This window comes from Miscanthus floridulus, chromosome 4, assembly GCF_019320115.1.
Source record: "Miscanthus floridulus cultivar M001 chromosome 4, ASM1932011v1, whole genome shotgun sequence".
NCBI classification, from domain to species: Eukaryota; Viridiplantae; Streptophyta; class Magnoliopsida; order Poales; family Poaceae; genus Miscanthus; species Miscanthus floridulus.
In genome coordinates, this window is record NC_089583.1 from 19,410,288 (window position 1) to 19,415,489 (window position 5,202).

A 5,202-nucleotide genomic window follows, 5' to 3' on the forward strand; every position below is an offset into this window, starting at 1 on the left:
AGCGGTCACAAATGAACCCCCACAGATGCGTTGGTCGACAGAAGTGTCTCCAACATTTTGTACAGTATAGTGATTGATTGGGTTTCATCAAGTATGAACTTTTTTCTCTTTTCCTCTATGCAATTTAAGTACGACATCTATATCCAATTATTCTAGTACCCGCATTTGCGCGTGATACAAATGGACTTAGAGGACAAGTTACATTAGCCCCGGCCTGTTTGGTACGTACTGCTCCTTATATATACTGCTTCTGAAGCCATTTTACACAACCAAGCCGTCTCCCATCAAACTGCTCTACGTGAGAAGCCCCTAAAATCCCGTTGGCCGGAGGTGGAGGGCTTTCACTAGTAGAGCTGGCAAAACTAGCTTCCTCCCGCTCCCTGGCCAGACGCACGGGGGTGGACGTGGCTATCCATGCAGCCCCCGCCCACCGGCTCCTTGGCTAGATGCTCCGGCATAGCGCGGGCAATGAGAGAGCATGGCATAGCTGGCGGGTTGGCACACTGGAGTGAATGCGGTTGGAGGGTGCGACGGAGATGGCACGGGCGTGGCCGGAGATGGGGGCGTGTACAATGGAGAGGGCTCGACAGCGCCAGCTGAGGCGAAGTCACGAGATGCGCGTGGGATGAGGTCGCGAGGAGGCGTGCGGTGGGTGATTGGGAAATGAGGAGAGAGAATAGGAAGGAAAGAGACGTGGGAGAGGGAAAAAGTAGAGGAAGAAAATATAAAAATATAAAGAAACAAAGAAGGGTATTATGGACTTTCCGTGCTTTTCAACCGGCAAATGAAGCTGTTTTATCAAATGTTTTTTTATAGATGTATTTGTTTTTTCTTAGTTATAGCTCTTCCAAATAGACCATTGTTATTATAAAATTAGTTGCAGTTGTTTTTGTTGAAGTTGGAGCTCCACCAAACGGACTCTTATTTATTATTATGAAATACTATATCAAAAAATATTTAAGATGTATTTGATGAAACTGATTTTGTATTTAAATTTAATTAAAATTGGAGAAGGTTATCAGTCTGTGTATGCTTTTTTATTAACCAAAGTACCACTTGATTGGCGTGGAATTTTGCGTATTCACAAGTGCTGGAGGAATGTAGAAATTCCATGCGTATTCACAGGTGGATCCACGCATAAAGGGATTTCTAGCATCAGCAGTGGTGCGGCCCACTGACCCAGCTGCGAAGAAGTCGAGAAGGTTCATCACGGCCCACTCCTTTTTCCTTTGTTGCTGCTGTTTGCTTCGGCGCTCCGCTCTCCCTCTCCGCTCCTCCTCAGCGGCGTCCTCACTCCTCAGTTCCTCACACACCGCGCCGCCCCTCCGCGTCGCACCGTGACCAGCCGCTCGCCGCCACAACTCCCGGTCAACAGTTCGGCGCAGCGCAGGATCACACACGGCGCACCACTGCCTCGTTCCCGCCGGAACGACCCCCCGAACAACAACTCCCCTGCGCGGCGCCCGAATCCGTCGCGATCTGCTGGTAAGCGGTTGGAATATGTACCGCATCCGTTGGATTTTGGCCAGGACATCAACCAGATCGCAGTCAAGCGAAGCGGCGCGGCGGCGCAGGCTAACCTAACTACCTAACCACCGGCGGGAGATTAGAACGCTCAACCGCGCTTGCTTGGTAAGCTCTAGTTGTGTACCTGCGGTTGCAGAAACCCCCACTCTTTTTTTTAGAAACCCCCTTGCTTCTTATATTACATTACAGTTAAATGCATCGGCAGCCTCTGAACTTGTCGAGAGATGCAACCTAGGTTCAAGAACTTTAAGAAATGGCAGCCTCTGAACTTGTCAAAAGATGCCACCTAAGTTCAAGAAATTTAAAGAACACATTTTGTAAGTCTCAAACTTGCTAAATAGTGCACCACACATCCCTAAATTTGTAAATTGGAGCACCGCTGGTCCATGGACCATACCAAGGCACAGGCACTGACCACTGGGCTGCTTAACAAGTTTAGGAACATAGAAATACATATCAAAGTCCGTGGACCTAAATAGCACTCCATATAAGTTCAGAGCCGCTCATACATTTAACCCTTCTTGTTTCTTGCTTTGATACATGGGATCCGTGCAATCACAAATGGAAAATCTTTCTTCGGCGGTTGTAGGTCAGCCGTTACCAGCATCGGCTATGGCATCGTCGACTCTGCACTCCAGGACAGAAGAAGGGGAAGGCGCCCTGCCTATCGACACGCTCTATGAGGTCCTGCCCCGCCTTCCGGTTAAGGATCTCTGCCGCCTCCGTGCTGTCTGTCAGCCGTGGTGATCCCTCCTCTCCGATCCGCAGTTCATGGCCGCTCATGCCACCCGTCACCGACGGCCACTCATCGTCGCAGGCCACGACAAATCACATCGTGATGACGGCATCCTCTGCGACATCATTGACATCTCTGGCCGGGTCATTAAGCAGATCATCCGCTCGACAGAAGACGAGTGGCTGATATATCCACCCAGCGTAACCTCACCTGCATTGCGAAAGGGACAAGCAAGAGCTGCCAGTTGCTCAACCTAGTCACTGGAGACAGATTTTCCTTGCCTGAAGGATTGTCCCAAGAACACACGCCAAGGAAGCTCGACTTCATGAATTACAGAACTTCCTTTGCATTGGGACAGGTTGCCTCGACGGGGGAGTTCAAGTTGCTTCGTGTGACTGATAATGCCTTCTTTGGCAGCCGCTACATGCAGCTGTGCGAGGTCTTAACACTCGGTGGCAGCGGCGATGCTCGGTGGAGAGGAAAGAAGGCCGCTCAGGATCGTGTTCATATGAGCCCAATGAGCAGAGTCGTCGTCGATGGAGTTGTGTATTTTCTCTTGGACGAGGATCTGATCAACCGAAATGTTCGACCAAAAGGCATAGCTTCCTTTGACCTTCTGACAGAAGAGTGGAGGTCAATTCTCCAAGGACCTGTAAGCATCCCTGCTTACTATTCTAATCTTTCTCTGGCTGCCCTTGATGGATCCTTAGTTCTGGTCCATTGTATGTTACATGTTTCAATGGACCTGTGGTTTCTGGTGCACTTTGAAAAGAGCTTATGGGTCAAAAAACATACTGTAGAGATCAATTTGAGTGCCCATGATGAATTCCTTGCACATCCTTCGGTGATACTGAAGAATGGGAGCATAGTTACTTATATTGGATCTAGAGGATTGTTGAGGATTTATAATCCAAGGACCAACACTTGTACAGATGTGGCAGAGATGGGGTCCCGTGTTGGAATTGGTTTGTACACGGGAAACCTATTGAGCATAGCAAATGATGCCACTTAATGAGGTGAGTATTGCAATTGCCTGCTCTTCTAATATATCCAGTTCACGCAGATATCTTTGTCTGGATACATTGGCAAAAGGCTGCTGGATTCTAGATTGTTGTGTGCTTCATTCTGTAGTTTTGACCTTTTAAACAGCATTTAAGCAACGCTATGTATGATGTGGTAAAAATGAGTAATGCAAGATGACTTGAGAATTTGAGTTTGCATCAACTGTCCTCCATCATGGGTTATATAATGTACTTAGTTCGATTTAGCTAAATGAATGTTATGGCAACAATTTCTTTTGAATGTCCATGCAAAATTTGTTCTGAATACTTCCACAGCAAAAAGGGAATATAATGGAAGAGTTTCTCTAGTCTTATCATGCTGCATAAGAATACTACAAACTCTAGAATGTAGTGCAAAAATATATAAATGGCATGGAACAGAAATCTTGTTCAAGAAAAATTGTAACACCCTAAAATTTGAATTTTGGAAATGAAGTTAAATTGATTTAATTTCACATTTTTGTGTTCATGAAATATAGGGAAATAAATTTTTTCATTAAATTAAAATTCATCATAAGGTTTAGCAACATGTTTGTGCATACATGCCGGTGCATTTGTTTCTTTGAACTGTGTGGATTTGATTCAAATTGAACACATTCAAAATGCTTTTGAAAAAAAAAAAATTTGAAGATGGCTTTGAAGTAAAAGAAAAAAAAGAAAAGAATTAGAAAATAAAAGAATTTAAAAAGTTATAAAATTTATTTTTGAAAACTTACCAAAATTTCTCAGTTTACTTTGAATTGAAAGTATATTTTAAATAATATTTAAATTTGGTTTTGATTCAAGGTTCAAATGAATTTGAAATCCATTTGAAAATGTATTAGAAAAATCAAATTTGGAAAAAAAAAATTCGCAAGCCTTGCCTTTTGGCCCACGGTTTTCTTCGACCTGGCCTCCTCCCCGCCCGAAGGCCTGCCCCATTCCCTCCGCGGCTCAGCAAGCCCCGCGGCCCAGCTTCGCAACCCAGCGCGCACCGGCCCATCTCCCGCGCTCGCTCCGCATAGCCCACCTCCGTGACCGGCCCAGTTTTCCTTCGCTTCCTCTCACTCGCATCGAAGGCCCAAGCTGAAGACCCCGCGCCCTTCCCTCGCTGCCACCCTGAGCCCCCATGTCAGCCGGTTTCTTCTTCCTCGTTCCGTTGCCACACCGGACACTACTCTGCCGAAGGAGGCCGTGTCCGTCCCGCCCACGTTGCCTTCCGAGCTCGTTGCCTTGCTGTCCAAGCCGCGCCAGTCCCATAAGTAGCAAGCCTCCACGCCGTGCCGCCTACCCTGAGCTGAGACCCATCTCGCACCGCCCTTGGCCGAGCTAGCCTTGCGCCGTTGACGGATTCCGCCGCCGAACTACCTCGGTCCTCTCCACGCCGCTCCGCCCCATATCAGCCGACCGCACCTTGCTGCCCTCGCCTAACCCGATAGCAAGCCGCTGCTCTCGCCGAGACGCCGAACAGCCACGCCGCCGCCTAGCACCGCCATAGCCGCACGCTATCGTCCTCTCCATGCCGCACGCTGCCGTCCTCTCCACACCGCCACGGACCCTTAATCCTCCGCGGGAAGCAGCTAGGTGAGTTCGCATCGACCTCCTCTTTCGCCCCGTGCCGTTCCCGTTAAAAATCGTGGCCGTAGGCCTTGAGTCACGCGCGCCGGCGAGGTCCCGGATTTTCCGGCCATGGCGCCACCGCGCCAGCTACTGTTCTGGCAACAGCCTCCTCCCTCTCTCTTCCTGTTTTGATCCTGGCCGTCCAAATCTAGATCAAGGGCGGGGAATAAAACTTACCCCTTCACATGCCATCTTTATAAAGAGCCCCTCGGTTTCTTTAAAATAGAACCCGCGGTCCATTACGTATCAGATAGAATGCGTCTTCTTCTTTTAAAAAGC

General features: G+C 48.2%; 1 pseudogene; it reads left to right on the top strand.

Annotated features, from left to right (window-relative positions):
* Nucleotides 1-1,221: 1,221 nt before the first annotated feature.
* Nucleotides 1,222-3,543, top strand: LOC136551080 (F-box/kelch-repeat protein At3g06240-like; annotated as a pseudogene).
* The last annotated feature ends 1,659 nt before the right edge of the window (nt 3,544-5,202 follow it).